The sequence below is a fragment of the Rattus norvegicus genome, chromosome 19 (assembly GCF_036323735.1).
Source record: "Rattus norvegicus strain BN/NHsdMcwi chromosome 19, GRCr8, whole genome shotgun sequence".
Lineage (NCBI taxonomy): Eukaryota > Metazoa > Chordata > Mammalia > Rodentia > Muridae > Rattus > Rattus norvegicus.
Genome location: NC_086037.1, coordinates 1727547 through 1748106, shown reverse-complemented (window position 1 = coordinate 1748106; position 20560 = coordinate 1727547). Strand labels below are relative to the sequence as shown.

General features: G+C 39.8%; 1 long non-coding RNA gene across 1 annotated transcript; it reads right to left on the bottom strand.

Moving 5' to 3' along the window:
- Positions 1-1073: 1073 nt before the first annotated feature.
- LOC134483296 (uncharacterized) lies at positions 1074-19881 on the bottom strand. The gene is made up of 4 exons (XR_010060112.1): positions 19625-19881; positions 15672-15901; positions 4411-4517; positions 1074-1170 (listed from the first exon to the last, which is right to left on the bottom strand). It is a non-coding gene; the product is annotated as an uncharacterized LOC134483296 (long non-coding RNA).
- Between the last annotated feature and the right edge of the window lie 679 nt (positions 19882-20560).

Genomic DNA, 20560 nt, shown 5'->3' with positions numbered 1-20560 from the left:
ACCCATTCCTTTTTAAGATTTATTTTTATTTTATGACTATGAATACACACACACACACACACACACACACACACACACACACACACTCACTCAGCCCAAGGTGGTCAGATGAGGGTGTTGGTTCCCCTGGAATTGGAGTTCGAAATAGTAGTGTGCTACCATGCAGATCCCCCCCGCAAAAAAAAAAAAAAAATCAGGGTATTACAGAATATCTGATCACACTGTGAACTCTGGAAAAAATCTGTTTCTAGTTATGATACTGCTCAACCTAAGCACAAACCTTTAATTCCTCTAGCTGGGATACAGATACATCTTTAATATATATATATTATATATATATACCTTTAATACTAAACAATGAAGGTAGTGTTAGTTTGCATATTTAAAAGTGATGTCTAATTGAGTGGCACACAAAGTGATGAATCAGACAAATATTTGACAGAATAGGACATGCCCTACTCTCATGAAAAGAGAGACAAATGGGAAGCTACCTAAGAGTCATGCAGGGAGAGTGGAGGCACTTTTACCAGGACCGTTATAGAGAGACCAAGTTACACACAGGTGAAGACAGAAGGAGTCAGAGAATGAGAAGGAGACAGAAAATTAGAACATATTGCTAACATTAGTATGAGACCAAGCAGAGCAATTTAGTCAACCAGAGAAAGAAGCCAGATTGGATCAGCCATCTTGGAGCAGAGTTTGAGACAGAAGAGCGGAATAAACCAGCCAGCCAGAGGTCGGAAAGAACTAGGAAGGCTGAGCTTATTTAGCAGCAAGTTTCAGAGTCGGAAAACATTCTAGACTTAGATAAGAAGATTACACGGAGTCTTCCAGGACTAGGCCTAGATTAGCAGACCAAGGCAGTTAGCTTCAGAGATGACCATTACCTCTGGCAAATAAAAGGTACTTTTACGTCATAGTCCTCTGAAAGAGAAGTAAGTGCTCTTGACCATGCCACCAGCCTATGGAATGGAGAATTATACAAGAAACATAATAAAAGTGAAAAATATAAAAATAATTTCAACATAGTTAAAATTTTTCTGAGGTTAAATAAAAAATAGCATTCTGAGCTACCTTGTATTCAAGATGAAGAAAAGAAGAGGAGAAGTTATTCAAATTACGTAGGTGCATCAAAGCAGTCTTGATTTCTATCTGAAACTTCTTTGGAAGCTGTGAAAGGAGGAAAGTCAGTAGAACTGGTCAGAAGTTGCTACAAATGCAGAAGCTATGCTCATTTTTTTAGCTTTTAGAACAAAGTTCAATTACAACTAGAAGTAATGGTCACCATCCAGGTCAGCAACAACAGCCACATGAGGCCTACATTGATTTGTTTCAGGTTTGTAATAAGAGCACTAAGAGAGCCTCTATCTCCTGCTGCTTTCCAAGGAATGGTCCCTCGGGTCAAGGCAAGGCAACACGGGATTAGCAAAAGGTGCTTCACAAAGCCAATTGAATGCTCAAATTTCATGCGACTTCTCTTTCTGGATTCTAACTCAGAAACACTGGAGATAGTACCCACCTATGCCTTGTGTTCCTATTTGTCTCATTTTGTGTTGCTATGTTTAAAATTCACTCCTTCAGTGAATCGAAAGCAGAGAATTTCGGTCTGCAGTAGAAACCAATAGTTGAGAAAGCACTTCCTGAATATGTGGCAAATGAGAGAACAGGGGACCCCTGAAGGCCACCTGTGGTGCAGGCCACCTAATGTGAAAGACAAGAGTGAAGCCAAAGAGATGCTTATGGGACTTGGAAATTGGAACTTGCTATTTGGAAAGAAGAGAACGAGAGTCCAGGCTGTGAGCCCACTACCCTGGCATGCCCACCTCCTGTGTTCCGGGTGCTCAGATATTCCCCGCAAGGCACATGGACCCTTTACAGTCATTCTTCTCACATGGCGATGCCTGTCTGCTCTGGCAAATTTTGATAAATGCAATGCCAAGTTGAGCAGTGTGCAACCACCGCGAGCAATATTAATCAACGAAGGGACTGGGAGATCTCTCGGGTACTTTTGTAGCGAGGGAAAAATAATCACACGTCTGATTTCTTCAAATGACCATATTCATGGGGTATTTTTTTTCTTTCTTTTTTCTTTCCTAACCTGAGTTCTGCTGCCTACAGACCAAGAGTCAGGTGGTCAGATGGGTGCCCATCAAGCTCTATGTAAAAGCTGTTCCCTGGAGGCTCTAATCCTGATTGGTTCTCTCTCCAGGTCCTGAAACACTGTTAAAGTCGCTGGATTTTAATAAAATCCTTAGCGTTCCTGGCTTAGCTCTTAATTGTGCAACACACACACACACACACACACACACACACATACACACACACACACACACACACACACACACACACACACACACACACACCACCTCCTGAGCTGTTTATTGGAATTACAAACGCTCTGCTTAAATGTCAAGCTATGCCACAGAGAAATGTGAACAGCTCAGTTTATTAATGGCAAGTAGGAAGGTTAGCCCCATCACTCACAGCAATGAGGTCTCCAGCTTGCTCTCGAGCCCTTAGCTTCCAACAGAGTGATATGGTCACAGCATTAGCTTAGAACAGATTAAAAATCCAAGGCAGTGGCAGAGACTAACAAAACCCCTGTGCAGGTCAGAGTCATCAGCAAGCAGACAGAAACAGACAAAAGGCTCCTGTGCAAATGGCCTCAGATGCTCTTTAAGGTTGCCTCCTATGGATCTACTTGCCAGACATGTGTGCTAAACAATATCTCAGGCTTCTTTGTCTCACCAGACAAGACCTATCACCTGCCCCTGTAGGGGTACTATGAGCCTGGGTTTTGAAATACTGTTTTTCAGTCTCTACAGTAATATTTAAGACATATATTTTCAAAACAGTGGTAATAAATTTAAAGGAAAATTAAGGTATAGGCTGTGGTCTAATATTTAATTTTTTCTATTTTCAAATTCAAGAAGAACACTTATAAAGACTCAATCAAAATGAAGGTTATGAAGTCACACAAAATGACACAGTTAATAACTGATAACCAACTCATATGATAGTTGACATAATAATATCCACTCACGTACTCATAACTGTTACTCCAGGATCAGTGAAAATTTTTCCTTAAATCAGAGGTGTGAATCACTTCTGCTGTCATGCCATCAATAAACCAAAATGCCAAAAAGAAAAGGCTGGCGAGAAAGGATAAGTTTGACTGCCAGCAATGGGCTTAATGCTAGAGTGCTAGATATTAGGTGCTTGTGACATGTTTCCTCTGCATAAGAGCAGCCAAAATTAAAACTATTAAAATAAATAGCTCCAGGTCAACAAACATCTATAACCCTAATAGGCAAATCGGTGCATTTAAATCCCTTAACATGTTCATCAAGGGAATGGACTGATCATCACTAGAAAAGCAAGTGGCAAAATAAAGGTGGTCGTTCATATTTCCTTAATAAACTGATCAAGAAGGACTGACTCTTGTTGATCTGTAACTGACAGAACCACAAGCCTCTCTCTGACTTCCAGAGCTTGAAAACCCACTTCCTGGAAGGTGGATGAGATACTTGGCTGCTACCACCAGCAAATTGTATGCAGTGACTAAAGAGCTTTTCTTCTCTAATAAAGTTTAGCTGTTTTGAACTGGAAGCGTTAAAGAGATTTATCCATGTCTTCAGGTCCCTTGTGACCTGAGGTTGACTTATTTTTTACTGCTAGGAGGCTGAAATGGGAAAGGATGCTGGAAGCTTGGGTATCAGCTAGTCTAGAGCACGTAGCACAGGTATAGAAAGAGAGAGACTCTGGCTCAAAGCAAAGTGGAAGAAGAGAACCAAACCCTAGATATGTTACATGTTGTCTTCTACTCTTTTATGCATGCAGTAACATATGCCTGCTTCCTAGCTCCCCTTCTCTTTCCCTTTCTCTCTCTTTCTTTTTCTCTCTCTACTACCTTCACACACACACACACACACACACACACACACACACACACATACAGAGAGAGAGAGAGAGAGAGAGAGAGAGAGATGTATAAACAGTGAGTGGCAAAAATTAAGACTTGAACTTAGTTCTAGTCACTCCACAGCTGGTTGACAAAATATTAATTTCACTTTAACCTCCCATGCTGTGCTAGCGGAAAATAAAATGCTGCCAGGCGGGAAGGTCAGAGATGTTTCTGATCATTGCTGTCATCAGGGCCCTCACTACTGAGCAGAGCTTAGTCCAGTGCATGTGTTTAATTAATATCTGATAGCAGGCTTCTGTTGAAGACACTTGGCGTTGAGAACTGGCACTTCAATCTCCTTTTCCCCTTGCCTCCATTCCTAATGCCAGGTTAAATATTCTTCCTACTTTATGCTTCTGGGCTCTTCTTCCTCCACCATGGAGGTCTACCGTTTCTCAAAAGGGAATTCTCTTTTAATTCCCACCATCATTCACCTCAATTCTCACCTTCATTCCCAGCATCACTCCTTGTTCATCCTCTTCCAGTCACCACAACTCCATGCCAGGAAACTTGATCTTCTGTAATTCCTCAATCAAGATCTCTAAGCCCCATCCTATAAGAGCGAGATATTTAGACTACATGAAGGATTCTCAGAACCATCAGAAAGACATTTGGTGTAAGTTTCTGCTTGGCAAAATTCTTCTCATTTGTGTGCTAACAGCAAAGAATAAGTTAATAAGGCATTTCAACTCTTAAACTGTTTGATTTTCATAAAGTTAAAACACTACACCATTTATTCTTTAGTTGAGGGGGTATATTCTGCTGTCTACATTCCTTCTTCCATAGGATTAGGAGGAAAAGATCAAGAAATGACTGAAAGAACACACAACTACACTTGAAGGAGGGTAAGACACAAATATGTCACTTATCATTTAATTATGACCCAAGAGCTTTCTATATAATTACATGTCTACAGAAAGATGTTTTAGCACAAAATGTGATAAAATCTGATTCAAAAAGAAAATAAGTATAGTAGGTAGTCCCTTCCAATCCTAATATTTCTAAGCTCTTTAATTGCCCAGAGATCCTTTTAGTTCTGAGGGGACATTATCTAATACAATGTTTCATCTGCTGAGAAGGTGCTTTATTCTCTTGGCTTTAGGGCTGTATACTACTCAACCATCCCACATCCTTATATCTGGTGTGGAAACCACATCAAGCAATCTGAGAAAACCTCTGATTCACATAGGCAGGACTTCTCACTCAGTTTTCCTAGCCACTCGACCTCCTGCAGACTTCTTCTGATTACTGTCACCATAGATTGCTTTTCCTGGGGACCTCAGTAATGATTGCAGCAAAATGTGAGTTGGGAATGTTTCCCGTTCCATAATAATCAGGCTTTGATAGTGACCAACCTTGAACTCTTAGTGACCCAGGACTGCAGTTAAAGAAGAGGTATAAGAGTTAACAGTGTGTGTGTGTGTGTGTGTGTGTGTGTGTGTGTGTGTGTGTGTGTATGTATGTGTCTGTCTGCATCTGTGTATGTACTGAATATGTGTGTGCCTTCATGTGTGCATGCATATGTGTGTATGTGTGTTTGTATCTGTCTGTGTGTCTGTTCTGCATTTGTCTGTCTTTCTTTGTGTGTGTCTGTTTCTGTGTTTGTCTGTCTGTCTCTGTCTATCTGTCTGCCTGTGTCTGTGTATGCTTGAGTCTGTAGGTGCATGCATGCCTGCATGCCTATGTGTGTGTGAGTCTGTTTGTATGTGAGCATGTATCAAGCATGAGAGTGCACACACACACACACACACAAACACACACACAAATTTAGTTAGACACAGAGAGGGAGAGGGGGAAGGTGCTGAGGGCAGTGGCACTGGTGTGAATATAAATAGGGCATGAAAGTGAAACAATTCAGGCCTCTGGCTAGTCAGTGTTACTAAGGAAAAACAAAACCAAAGTTAGGCAGACAATAACAAAAGTTTCCCTACAGCATTTTTGATGAAATAGCACCTCCACTCTAGTTGCTTCAGAGCCCTGCAACCTGAAGCCCCAATCTACCTTGCATTTCTGTTTCAGTTGCCACCTTGGCCTGTGGAGTTCAGACCTTTCTACATTACCTTGATGTGGCTTCTGAAATTTGGATGGGCATTTTAACAATTCTACAGAATTCCCCCGAAGTGTTCAAGGGCTCTAGCTAAATCTCTCTCTGCCTTTAGACCCCCAGTAGCTGCAATCAAGCTGGGAGTTACTCTGCTGAGGTGCAAAGGCCTTTGAGAATTGCCTCACTGCTCTTACCAGTTTAGTTCCCTTCCGCACATTGTATTTCAACAGCAGTTCAGTTTGGAAGTTTCTGTTCACTTAACTCTGAGACTATTTTTATATCTCCCCCAAATCTCTCCCTGATTCCCCTCCTTTGAAAAGGATCCTTATAAATCCTATCATAATGGCAAGAATGTAAGAAACTGTTAGGGTAGACAGGGATTGGACAGCACATGGTCCTACAGCTGTTACCATTTAGGATCAGAAGCTGGCGACATTTTAAAAAAGAAAGCCGCACTGCCATCTGTCTAACATATATATCTTATGTACATTTTAACAGTCTGTCTTAACAAGCCATTCATGCATTCATCCTAATAAATACTTACCTAACTGCTGACTCTCCCTCCCTCCCCCCTTCTGTGTGTGCGTTGGGGGGTGGGGATGTGCACACTACTGGAAAAGCAACCCAAGTCCTACCACATGGTAGGCAAGCTCTCTACCCTTGACTTACATCTCCAATTCCAGAGTTAACTTTTTAAAAAACATAGTCCATTTTTTAACCAAACTCCATGAATCTTAGAACATAGGTCAACTGAAATGACCTCCTTATTTAATCACCAGGTCTTTATCCTTCTGGGCTCACAGCCAGTTTATATAATTAGATGACGAGAGGAAGGGAGCAGGGAGACTACAGACAAGTATCCAAGCAGTGTCTTATAGTGTGACACATGACCTCAGCAGAGAAGGACGAAGGACTGAAAGAGCCCAGGTGAGGGATCCTAAGTTGCACCTGCTGAATAAAACAACACAGTGCAGAAACATCAGGATCCAAGCCAAAAACATGAACGAAAATCAGATGTATAGAGGAAACAGTGCTTCACCCACACACTTCAGACATGTAAGAGTCCCTGATGATGCAGTGAAGGGAATTAGTGTCGATTTGAAGTTGAAACAGCATAGCATTGGGTTTCAAGCTATCAAGATGAGCAGGGAATAACCACTAAGGTTTCTGGTGTCAGATTGTATTCATATTCTTTGTGAATTCCAGCTCTACATCTCTAAATGAGTCATCTCTGCTTACTTCTGCAAAGTGAGGTGTTAGTTAGGTATGGATGTTTTGACATCCCGCCCATTTGCCCAGCATTGAAATTTCACATTCCTGTGTCTTTCATTAAGTTGCTCAAACCCAGCAACACAAGTTCAATTAATCTATTGCCTTCACTTTTATACAATCTGACACTTACATCATTATACCAAGTTTCCCCTGATGTCCTAATATCCCATGCTCCTTTTCTGATAGTATGCATCTGCCTGTGCCAACGTTCTTCGCAAAATTGTCTCTAGACATTCTCATTCTTTTAATACAAGTCTGCCATCTTTCAGGACTCAATTGAATGCTAGCTCCTCTAGGGAGTGCCCTCAGCAAAACCAATATGCCTTCCCCAATACTTCTATAATATTCCTGGCTTTTTTACTTTTTTAATACACTTTGTCCTCGAATGCTACATGTGTCTCAGGCTCTCAGTTTTACCACTCAGGGTCATCTCACATATACTTTGGTAAATACCAAGTACTTGTTAATATAAAAAAAAAATCTTGTCTGGAAATTCCAAATACTCTATAGTTCAAGACATCATAATTGTTCTAGATTCATGCTGATTGGACGGCATGCATTCCTAAATAGATTCTAAGTTATCCCACCCCCCCCCAAAAAAATACTTTTCTTGGTTGGGTCTGCATTTTCAGTGTTTGATTCCAGCACATGGGGCCTATAAAGTGCATTCACAAATATTTGCTAGTGCTTTGTCTCCTGGCCTATGATACTTCTATCTCAACCCATAGGCATACATACATCTGTACACACACACACACACACACACACACACACACACACACACACACTCGCACTCGGAGGTAGGGAGAAAAAGAGGACACAAAATCCCTTAATACCTTTTAATTTTCTATTAAGTGCAAACAAATGGGACTTTCCTCCACCTTCCCCTTCTCTCCCAAGAAAACTAGCCTTCCTTAATCCTGCCTAATTTCCTGCTAAGAATTCCTGGGTCAGTGAGGCCAGCAATGGAGTGTCCAAATTTTCTTTTGGAGGTAGCCAAGAAAAAACATTCAAGCTTTTTTTTGGAGGATTTTTCAGGCCAATGGGACTCAATAAGACAGAAAATTACTCTTGGATTTACCAGTGAACTCTGAAAGGCACACAACATACCAATTAGAAATTACACATTTATGAAATTCAGTAAGTAACATATGGTCCTCCAAAATTCCTTTACTCCAGTTCACTGTTGCTTCTCCACAAGCTAGTGTCTGGCTGGATCAGTGGGTACCCTGTCACTAGAAAAACAACACAACTCCCTTTTCCATCATGAGCAACGGTTTGCTTCTCTTCTAAATGGCTTCAGGATGTGTGAGAAGGCTCCTGTTGCAAGCCCATCATGGCCGAGGATATGCCCACTTCTCTTTCTGCTAAGCTTGTGGCAAAGAAAGCATGACGTATTCCACAGGTTCTGCATCTGTTTCTAAGTTGGCTATGGGTCTAGGGAGGTCTAATCTGAAGTTATTTGATGGTTATTTCTAGATTCCTCACTGAAGTAGACACCACAGGATAGAGATTCTAAAAGCAGCATCTGGATCAGTCTGGGAGCCCTGCTTTTCCACATGATGGAGAAGATCAGCATGGGTCCAATAAACTGCCTCCCAGTTGTGGGAAATGGAAAATCAACTCACAGATTTCAGTCAATTTAGCATCTGCCTTGCTGCCTTACAAAAACTTACTGATACAAGGATATTAACATTATACCTTCTGGAAAGCTTCCTTTTTCTTCAATCTATTTATAAACACAAAATGTTGAAAATTCATTATCAATGACAGCATTAAAATCATCCCAGTGTTTTAAACAGATGTGTAGTTGTCAGGTGAACGTGATAACCACTAAACTCCGGAAACTTGGCTCAGATGTGTAATTGTTGCAACTTAGATTCAAATGCACTGGGCAAACCAGCTTCATCACAATAAATACATCCACTCCTTTTAGGAATGTTGTCCTATTAGCTGATGGCTGACATTCTAACTTAGGACAAACAATAGGATCTTCCCCAATCTTCTGATTTTGCAGCTTAAAATACTTCTGTCAGAAGAAAAGATGTTTGACAGCTGAATATTATTGACCAAAAATTCTTTAAAGATATTCTAAAGATATTCATGGGCTTTTAAAGGAGAAAACAAAATGGCTGGCTCTCACTATAACACACTCTGCTTTGTTTGAAAAATGAATTATGAGGTGCAATTGGGTCAGGGGTAGCCACTCATGAATACTTCTGACAGATATTTACTGACTGCCTCCTCTGTGCTTGATCCTACTTTAGAAGTCAGGAAGGTAAAATAACAATATTCTATGTCTGTTGCAATGTTAGTCAGTGGTGGAGCCCTTTCCTTTTTTCCTCCTGAATCTAGGTAGAATGGATAATGATGAGATACTTTTATCTCGGTTAGGATGATAACAAAGAAGTTATCATGCCTTACGAGAAGAGATGGGGATTTTGAATGATGGAAACTACTTTTATTTCTGTGGATGTCTCTGGAATGTCCAACCACAGTTTCATCTTATAGACCTTCAGCCAAATCTTAGAAACTTCAAGGCCACCAGACTGTAAATGGATACATAGTTGGATCCTATTAATAACTCTTAAGACAATGGACTGCCCTTTCTTGGACTAATCCCCAAAATAGGAAAAGCAAGCTGTTGAAATTATTTGTACCTTAAGGCAGCTGTTGGTTTTATTTTGCTTGTGGTGTGGGCATGGAGGCTGGAAATCTGCCTGGAAAATGAGCTCTCATACCACACAGTGACATCAGAGCTAAGCCAACTACACCATTCCTCTTCTAAGCAACCGCCTCAAACCAAATCACCCACTTAAACTGCTGTCATAGGGTCTTAATGCATGTTTTCACCTCTTCTAGCTGTGCACTTACCTGAGGACATCAGTCAATGATGCACTTATAAAAACTTAGAAAACATTTGCATAGAGTCCACTCAGAATGTCAACAGAGTTTTCTATAGGCACTGGACTCACAAACCCCTCTATGTTCAATTCCTTGGATCACCTGCAGTCTTCCATATTTCCTTTACAGGTGAGGAAGCTGATATCCAGAAAGGAAATGAATGACCTGTGCTCACAGAGATACTAAATGGCAACTTCACTGTCACGCAGATCCTGGGCTCCTTCCTCAAAAGCCATCTACTATTTCCCCTGCTCACAAATCCTTTGCAGCTTGAGTGCTTACAAGCTAGCTCTCCATCTGCATTATTTATAGAAAAGGGTTCTCTTGCTAATGCCAGTCTTAAAGACAGAATACAGAGCAAAGGCTTGTTTGGAGAAGCACTCCTACATTATCCCTGAATGAAACTGAAAACTAAAAGACAAGGAACATGACAGAAAAAGAGTTATATAGAAGCCAGAGGGCTTTAGATGATATATGAAGGCATTAATAGAAAAGTAGCTATTCACAGGGTTATGATTGATCATGTATTTAAAATAAACACAGTTGCTTTTCTTTACTTTGGCTCTGACAAACTTTGGCTGAACTTTAGCACCATAATGGGCCACTGTTGTCTACATGGCAGGTGGCTGGTGCATAAATCCCAAAGAGTGGCAGACTGAAAGGCCAATATATGGACTCGATCTATGACATTGCATGCCCTGTATTTTTTTTTTTTTTATTTTTGCAGAGAAACAAGTCGATAGTGTCTGTGCTCTCAAGTCTCTGCTTTAGCTTTGTGGGAGGTAAAAGTGGAGTAGTCCAAGTGCAATTAAAATATAATTGTTGCAATTCCTCACGTGGCACATCTGTCCATGGTGAGGAAGGAGCCTTGGTTTCCTAAACTGTATAGTTGCAAAAATGTCTTCCTGAATTATCCAGTCTAGTCCTTTATGAAACATTTTACATATCTTTAGAATAATTCAAGTCACCATAGTGCCAGCAGAAAATTTGGAGGATGTAAACATATATTTCTTAAACTGGTTCATACTTTTAAATACAACTACTACTACTCATTTCTTCACTGTGGAAACAGAGTAAAGCATCAAATGATTTTATGATCACCACTTCAACAAATGGTTTCTATTAACAACATACGTAAGGTAGGAGGGGCAGTCAAAGGGAATATATATCTTTGCTAAAAATGTATATATGCACTAAGAATAGATTTGAGGAGAAATAAATCGACCTGAGATTTGTAATTGAGTCTGCACACCATCACGTTCACCATGAAGGTGTTCAGATAGGCAAACCCAGATCCTGGGTTGTAGAGATGACTCAGTTGGTAATATGCTTGCCAGGTAAATAAGAATATGAGTTTAGATAGCCACACTCACATTAGAAACAACAACAACAAATGTATGACAGAGCATTCCTGTAATCCAAGATCTGTAGAGGCAAAGACAAAAAACAAACAAACATACAAACAAACAAAAAAACATCAAGCTTGATGACCATAGAGTCTAGCAGAATGAGTATGCTCCAGATTCAATGAAAAGCCTCTTCTCAAAAAAATAAGATTAAGATCAATTGGGGAAGACACTTAAATTGACCACTGGCCTCTATTGATGCACACATAAGCATGAACATTCATATACATACATGCACACATACACTACCTCCACCACCATAGCCTATGCCACTATCACCATAACAAAAACAACAAAAAGAAAAACAAGGTCCAGATGGACCAGGATTTGTCCATCATTGACTACAAGCCTATATGTGTAAGTCTCTATTTTACTGACCCAAGGACAGTCTTCAGCCTAATGTCACAACTTTACAGCCTTCATCATCCAACAAATCCTTAGGCAACATTGCCAACTGGTCAAAATCTGAGGTAACTTTTAATCTGATTCTGTATGTACACTGACCTCTAGTTTTATGATTGGGATAAATATATTTTAAGGTTTACTTTAAATAAAATTTGAAAGAAAAACAACAAAAATATTTTAAAATTAAGACCTAAGTGCTCTAATTTGTGTGGCCACTAACCACATGTATGTGAAAATATTTCCATGAGAAGCATTAGAAATGCTATCTCAATGGCTTCTGAGCATCTCCACAATTCATTTCATTACTCTTTTTTTATCCGTGTCGCATAAAATAAATACTAATAAAATGGGCTTCTTCATATTGTCCTTTGACCATATCATGATGCTATGGATAATTATGAAACTCCTCACAGGGACCCGGCCTCTGCCCAGCATCTCCTTGCTTGTACAGTGTTTGGTACTTTCACAGAGTTGTGTGAACTAGAAGATCATTGACTTGCATTTTTACTCATCGATCCTGGTGAATAGCTATGGCATGCCAGATAACTAAGCTCAGACCTTCTATGCTTCCAAGATAGTCCAAGGGAGTCCAAAATAGACCTCACACAGAAGTAATCAGAAATGCAGAATAAAATCAAATGAGGTTCAAGAAGGGAGCAAATGGTCTTCAGTGGGACTTCTAAAAAGAGGTTATATCTTTAACAGAACCTGTGAGACTAATCAAGAACTACGCAGAAGAGGAAGGAAATAGTGGAAAACATGAGGTCATAAAATCAGCACAAGCCAATGAGCAAAGTTGGCTATGACTTGGGAGTAAGTGGGCTAAGAATGAAGAGAGAGAGAGATAAGAGCTGAACCCATTTCTTGGAGAGATTTATCAATCAGCAGTGTTGAGAAGTTTAAGAATTCCTGGATAGATTCTGAGATGATGAATGCAAAGACCTTTCTCATGCATGTGGAGGAAAATTAAATGTAAATTGTAAAGAAGTTGGCTAACTGGAGGTTCAAGTATCTGTTTGCAATCATTATTGATACATATTCTCCTAAGAGAGAGTCAAAACATCACCCATATCTGTAAACTACTTAACAGACAGATTGGTCAGTTCACAGACTGTGTTAAAAACATGATTACATTGGCAATTTCAAGCCCCTGGGTGTACAGTCTTGTGAGGCCAACAACTGGAATAGCTTAAAATGCACCAGTGCACCTCCCTCCCTCCCTCTCTCCCTACACATTTCTAGTTTGTGTTTTGTTTCTGAATGTAGAATAAGGAGCAAAAGTGGCTCACAAATAATCAGTGGAATGGAATTTTAGTGTCTGCTATGTTCTACTTTCATGTTTTAATAAACTTGAGCATGAACACAACTCAGTGTTATTAAAAATGAAGCTGCATATGGCTGTTTCTTCCCAGTCATCCAATAAAAGTGCTTCCCTCTGTTACTTCAAAAGTATTAAAAGCTAATTGTTTTACTATTCAATTAAGGCCTACATGTGCAGGAATGTTTGTGTCCATATGCATCCCCGCGAAACTTTCATTTTCACGGTGCCATGGCTCTCCCTTGGGTGGCAGTTTTCCATCTGATGGTGACTGATGCTAATTCAAGTCCATCTCTGGTGAGCAGTTGGCAGAGGGTGCGTAAAACTCTGAAAGAACACAGTGCCTGGGAGTTTCTCAGCAAAGGGCTGGGAGTAGATGAAAGCAAGAGGAAGAAAAGGACACCATTTCTTGAAACCTGGTTAGATTGAAGGAGATAAAGTGGCTTTGATTTAAGGAAAAAGGAAATGACACTGTAATGAACTGTAGGATTTCGTAGGTGGGTTTTACCATTTTTACCCAGGGAACAAGCAAAACCAATGTAACAAAGGCGCTTATTATTTCTCCTCCTGGGTTATGCAAGGTAGTTACTTCTGAAAGTGAGGAGACAAATTGGTACAAGGTGTAGGAGAAAATGATAAGGCCAATCTCATTTAGAGCCAGCTCTTCTCCTCTATCCACGCCCACAAAAATGCAAATGAAATCACCTGTCACTTCTTTCAAGTAAATCTGCTTCTAGGGGAGCTAAATTGCCCCCTGGCCTCCTTTTTTCCCTCACACACTTCTGGCTACAACAAGCCAAATTCTCTGGTTTGTGTCACTTCCATTTGCCAATTCCTCTGGGAAGTAGATTCTCACACATGGACCACAAAAGGAGTGTTTGTTATACAAACACATTCCCACCAATTTTGAATCAAAATGTTTCTTTATGAGAAGGCAGCTTATCAAGAACCACACTATTTCATCAATCCGTACTCATCAGGAATAATTCAGTGGGTCCCCAATCCACTGCAAAAGCTACCTGGTACATAAAGGCAAAACAGGCCAAGGTGTCCTCCTTGGTGAAATCCAGAATATTTCCTCCAAGCCAATCCCCACTGTATTTTATCATATTTCCTTATTTATGCCTGTCTACCTACAAAATCACAGCAGATCAAGTCTAACTTACTCACCTTCCTTTTCCTCACACCAGGCTACGGGCTGGCATAGAATTACCTGAGTACAATGACCTCTGTGTGTTCTGTCACATGGAGATGAGAGATTGATACAGGAAAATTCCAACTTAGAGACAAGTCAGGATCACATATATACAGAAAGGAAAAGGAATAGGGATAGGGATAGAGGAAGAAAAAGGGAGAGGGAAAGAGAGGGGTAGGAATAGGGAGAGAGAGGGGGGAGGGAGGGAGAGGTGACAAAGAAATGAACAGTGTTATAGGCATAGGGCTAGGATGGGATTGGAGACAAAAAGCCCATTAATGCATTAAAATTAGGTAGGGCTGACTCAATAAATGTGTAAGTGTATAAGTAAAATGCACAGAATTAAATGGGTTGGCCTGGTTCACTGTAAGAACCATGGCTTTGCTCTCAAGGTGCTGACATGATGCAGACCATCCATTTTTTAATTGTGTGTTCCCTAAAGAAGAGCATTCCCAGCATAATGTGGGCATAGTGACCTTAAAGAGCCTCTTATGTAAGGGAACAAGCATGCATATTTTGTGGTTCACTCATCAGACCCTGGTTACTATACATAAATCACATAAGAAAGTGACAAGGCCAAAGACCTGAGATAACTATGTAGTATGTCTTACTAAGAACAACCAATGGCCTAGATCATCTAATAGTCAATTTTTCTACTCTCTATACAAACATTCCTGTCTTTGAGTATCTCAGTATGTAAATTTAACATTGATTTTTTTAACAAAATAATTTTATTTAATTGGGCTTGTGACATTAACTATAGTAATTATATTATACATGTTTTTCATTCATTTCATTTATGGCTGCATAAGACAATAGATCCACTTCCTATGAGAAAGGCACAAATTACAGATTAAGTAGTATAATTAGGGATCCATGGAACTGTTCAATTACAGCACTGGATGTGTCTTGTGATATGCAAGTCCACCAATTGCTCTCTATCATTTATACCAACAGTCTCCTTTTAAAAAGTCATTTCCCAACCTCTCTTGTATCCTTACTCAGAGGAGTTGCTCATCATACCACAACATTCTCCTCTATCCCACTACTGACCCATCTCAGGAAAGCCCCCTATCTCATTCCTAGCTTTCCTCAGTTGCATATGGTACTTTCTATTAGGCTGAGGCTTTTTTTTTCACTAATGTCATCCTCATTTGACTTACCTTTAAGCAGTAATGTTGTTGAGACTTTATAGATGAAATTTCTAATATAGGAGACATAATCACACAGCAAACTCCATCCCCTGGATGTTTCCATGTTTCTGCTCTCCTCCCCTGTCCCAGCTTCTTCAGTGTTCCCTGAGCCTTAGGAGTGATTTGTAGACTATTCACTGGGACTGGGCTCCACAACTCTTCATTTTAATTAGTTGTGATTCTTCTGTAATGGTTACTGTCTGTTGCAAACAAATGTTTTCTTGATGAGAAGTAAAGACTACACACACTATTCTGTATAATAACAAATGTCTGTAGATTGTTGTTAAGGATTGCCTTTGACATTGCTCATTGCTGTGAAGAGACACTGACCAAGGCAACTCATGAGAGAAAGCATTTAATTAGGATCCGACTTTCATTTTCAGAGGCCTAGTCAATTGTCATAAAAGGGAGCGATAGTGGTGTTAAAGAAGTAGCTGGGAGCTACATCCTATCTACAAACAGAGAAAACACCCGAACTTGGCATGGGCTTTTGAGACTTCCAAGACCACCCTCAATACTATACAACAGAGCTATACCTCCTAATCCTTCTAATTCTTGGGAAGAGTTTCACTTTCTGGTGACTAAGCAGTCAAATATATGTCTATGGGGGCCACTCTTATTCTAATCACCACAAGGATTATATTGGTTTAGTAAATTAGTGGCTATAGATTATCCTCATGGTGATTTGAATAATAATAACAACCCCAATAGGCTCATGTATTTGAATGCTTGGTCATCAGGATTAGTATTATTTGAAAGGACTAAAAGGATTGGTTGGTAAGGCCTTGAGAGACAAAGTGTGTCACTGAGGTTGAGCTTTGAGATTACAACGGCCAGGCTAACAACTCCAGAGTCTGCTCTGCTTGAAGATGAGATGTAGAACTCTCAACTACTTCTCTAGCACCATATCTACCTGCCTGCTCCCATGCTCTCCACCATGATGATAATAGTCTAACTTCTCAAATTGTAGACAAGTCCACAATTATATGCTTTCTTTAATTAGAATTGTTTTGGTAATGGTGTCTCTTAACAGTGACCAAGACATTCTCCAGTAACCATGTGTTCAAGGTTTGGTGTTCTAGGCACAATGTGTTTATTATCATTAAGCAGATTGCAAAACCAATTAGAAAGCAGTTGTTTACTACCAATGTATTTGTGTCACCATGGTACCCTAGGGGTATAGTGCCATACTGATCATTGATATGGTTCATAGGCTTCACAGCTGGATAGAACTGTTGGTAGTCTCCCTCATTTGAAGCTTGATGGTACCTTCTGTTACCATGAAACTAGTCCTCCGGTACCTGAGCCAAGTCTCAGGCATCGCTGAACACTGTTTCTGAAGTCCATGGTGTCTTAAGCAATAAGGACTGAGATTCTACCTTGGGAGGTGGTAACCAAGGACAACTGCAATAATCTTTATGCTGTGTGAGTGTACTGACCAACCCTGGTTGATAACCCAAAAGATAGCTTCTCCTGACTTTTATTGGGATTTTTTTTTCTTTTTAGATAGCCTATGGCTCTTGGAGAGATCACCATCAGTTAAGATGAAAACGTTCATTAAAACTATATACGTATATGTATGTATGAAGCTGGATCTATGGTACGTTCTTTGTCATAGTAACCTGATTCCTTGTGCTTTTCCAGACATCCTTATTGTTATTTTACCCATCTCCTCCCCTTGATTCTATTTATTCCCTTTCCTGTCTCTGAGGGTTTCTCCTCTTTTTTTTTTTTAAATTTCCTCCTTAGATCCATCTACTTTCTCTCCCTTTGTTCTTCACTTTGTGAATTTTATGCAAACTTATACGTGATCAGTTTCCCTTCTAACAGGACTTAATTTTCCTATGAAGTATATCCTCCCCACCTTTCTGCTGGATGGTATGTACTTATCCCAGCAATGTTGACAGTCATATTTCTCAAAGGACTGGTTTTGACGTTCAGACTGCCCTGAGTCTCTACCAGAATCCCCCATAAGATCTGGAACTTGTCTTACAGGACGAACTCATTAGAGTGCAGGATGTTGTTTGTGGTCTTCCACTATCCACAGGATAACATTCCAAGACTTCTTGTGGCTGTCCACAAGTGCACTGAAACCTGTATATGATATCCATATATTATATTTTTCCTATATGCCCATTATCAATCTTTATGACTTAGGTATAGTAAAATATTAACTATAAAAGGTAATAAAGTATTATAATTAGTATTATAGTAGTTTCCTATACTAAAAGTTATGTAAATATGTATCCATTCTCTTCTTTCCTTAGAATGACTTTTGACACTCCCCTCACTTTTCTTATACCAGTGTGAAATAATATAATGTTCATATGATGAGCTGCAGTGGCCTAGTGTTACAATCAAAGGTTCCCTGAACACAGACAGTGAATAATCCAGGTACAGATCTAGTTAGCCAGAGAACACACTAGCTAATAGACAAGGTGTTATATAGTGTGGCTACTTGGAAAAAGAGATGCCCTTTCTCCTTCCAGGACAGTAGTGAACAGACAGTATGGGACAGCACAAGTATCTATCATAGCACTCAGAATGGTCCACAGCTTAAAACCAATAATTTATATAATTTTCTACTAAACATTTAACTCTGGTTAAACATGGACCAATATACCTAGAGAAGAGGCTACTAGGTAATGGCCAATATAACTCCAATTAAATCATGGGCCTTACTTACTCTGTGTCCTGAGGATCCAGATCTATACTTTTACCTCTGTCTCTGTCTCTGTCTCCGTCTCTGTCTCTGTCTCTGTCTGTATCTGTGTGTGTGCCGGTGTGCCTGCTAATGTATCTATGTGTGTATGCACATTCATGTGTGTGTGTGTGTGTGTGTGTATGTGTGTGTGTGTGTGTGTGTTTATGTACATTCGTGTCTGTGTATGTGTGTCTGTGTGTTTATGCACATTCGTGTGTGTCTATGTGTGTGTTTCCACGGTTCAGTAAGAATTCAGATGTGTCATCTCAAGGGACTCTCAACTATTTTCCTCTATCATAAATCTATGTAGATTCAGGACATCTGTAGCTTGTACTAGTAAGGGGTCTCTATGGGATTCTCAGTACCAAGCACCTAGAAAGCTGGCAAGTTCCAATGAATGTTTGTTGCAGCTCTGTCCCTCCCAACCAAAGAACCCTATAGATTAGTACTATGCTGGCATATATATCTTTCTTTCTATCTGTCTGTCTATCTATCTATCTATCTATCTATCTATCTATCTATCTATCTATCTATGTGCCTACCTATCTATCTGTAGGTCATATTCTATCTTACCTATTGATTTCCTGAGTGACATTGCTCATTAGAATGATGCAAGTCTTTTCCCCACAAATGGAACTAAAACTCAGAATCCACCAGAGCTTGGTGAAAACTGTTTCTAAGCAGCCCCAATCTGTACAGCAGCTGGAACATTACACCAAAAACAGTCCAGCAATGCCTCATTTTAGGGGACCTGGGAATATTTCATGAGCCAAACTTAGTCATAAATAATCCCAGTCACAGTCATAAGTAATCTTTTCTCATCTGATCCCAGCAACGAACATATATTAAATTGATTAGTTAACTGTCCCACTTAAGTGTGAAGGGAGAAAAAAATGTACCTACATTCTAATTAGCAATTTTTAAAAGTAATTTTATACATACTTTTATGATCAAACAATGCAATATAAAACAAATATTTAAAACTTATCTTAAAACATAGCTACCCTGATAAGCATAATTTAGAAATCTTTAATGAATTCACCTCAATTAGCCTTTAATTAAATAGCTCATTAAAAGCTGATTTGAATACTGCTCATGGAGAAATCCTTGTTCAACTGTTGTGACAGAACAGGAAGTTAATGAAGTTAAAATTAAGTGCAATTTTGAGGGAACAGTCTGAAAGTCATAAAACTACATGAGCAAACGAGATCTCTGACACCTGACTCATTTCTTCATAACCACAAGCCCAAGGCTGAAATCATCTGCAGGGTCAGGGAGACTGGCTTCATCTCTTTTCCTCAGCTTGAGGCTTCAGATACTGGCGACGCAAGACAATGGCTGCTGAATGAATGACAAATGAACAATCAAAAGAGATCTGCACACTTTTTAAATTCATGCAAAACACTGAAGAATAGAAAGGAAATTACACATTTATGCAGCGCCTACCTAAATGTTTTGAATGTTTTGATTGAAGTGTTATTTGTTTCTTCTAATAGCCTTTTATGCTAGTAGCCAAAATATTAGTCCTGTTTTACAGGTAAAGAAACGGGATAACAAAGCTGGCCAGGGTGGTTTGTGCATATCATCCCAGCATGTAGGAGACTTGAAGCAGCAGTAACTAAGTCAGGCTTGGTTTATATTGCTAGACTCTGTCACAGGAAGGAAGGAAGGAAGGAAGGAAGGAAGGAAGGAAGGAGGGAGGGAGGGAGGGAGGGAGGGAGGGAGGGAGGGAGGGAGGAAGGAAGGGGAAGTAAGTGTAGAGAGAATGCCTTATAAGCATCACCTGTTAATAAAGAAACTGATGGCCCATAAGCTGAGACAAGAAATAGGAGGTGGAACATTGGCAAGAGAGAGAGGATTCTGGGAAATAGTAAGAGATAAAAGAAAAGGGAGTTATGGGGGATGAGATGAGAGACTAGATGGAAAATGGACTGCGCAGATGGACTAAACCAGCAGGTAAAGGAACTCAGAGAGACCGTGAGGGAGACCTGAGGGATCTGGTGAGAAGAGAAGAAGGAAGAAGTGGTTAGGACTGAAGGAGAGGTAACTAAGTGGTAGACATAGAACAGATTACATGTTTAAATACGTCAAGAGCTAGTTGGAGAATGAGCCACAGTTTATAGCCTATGTATTTAATTATAATTAATTAGTCTTG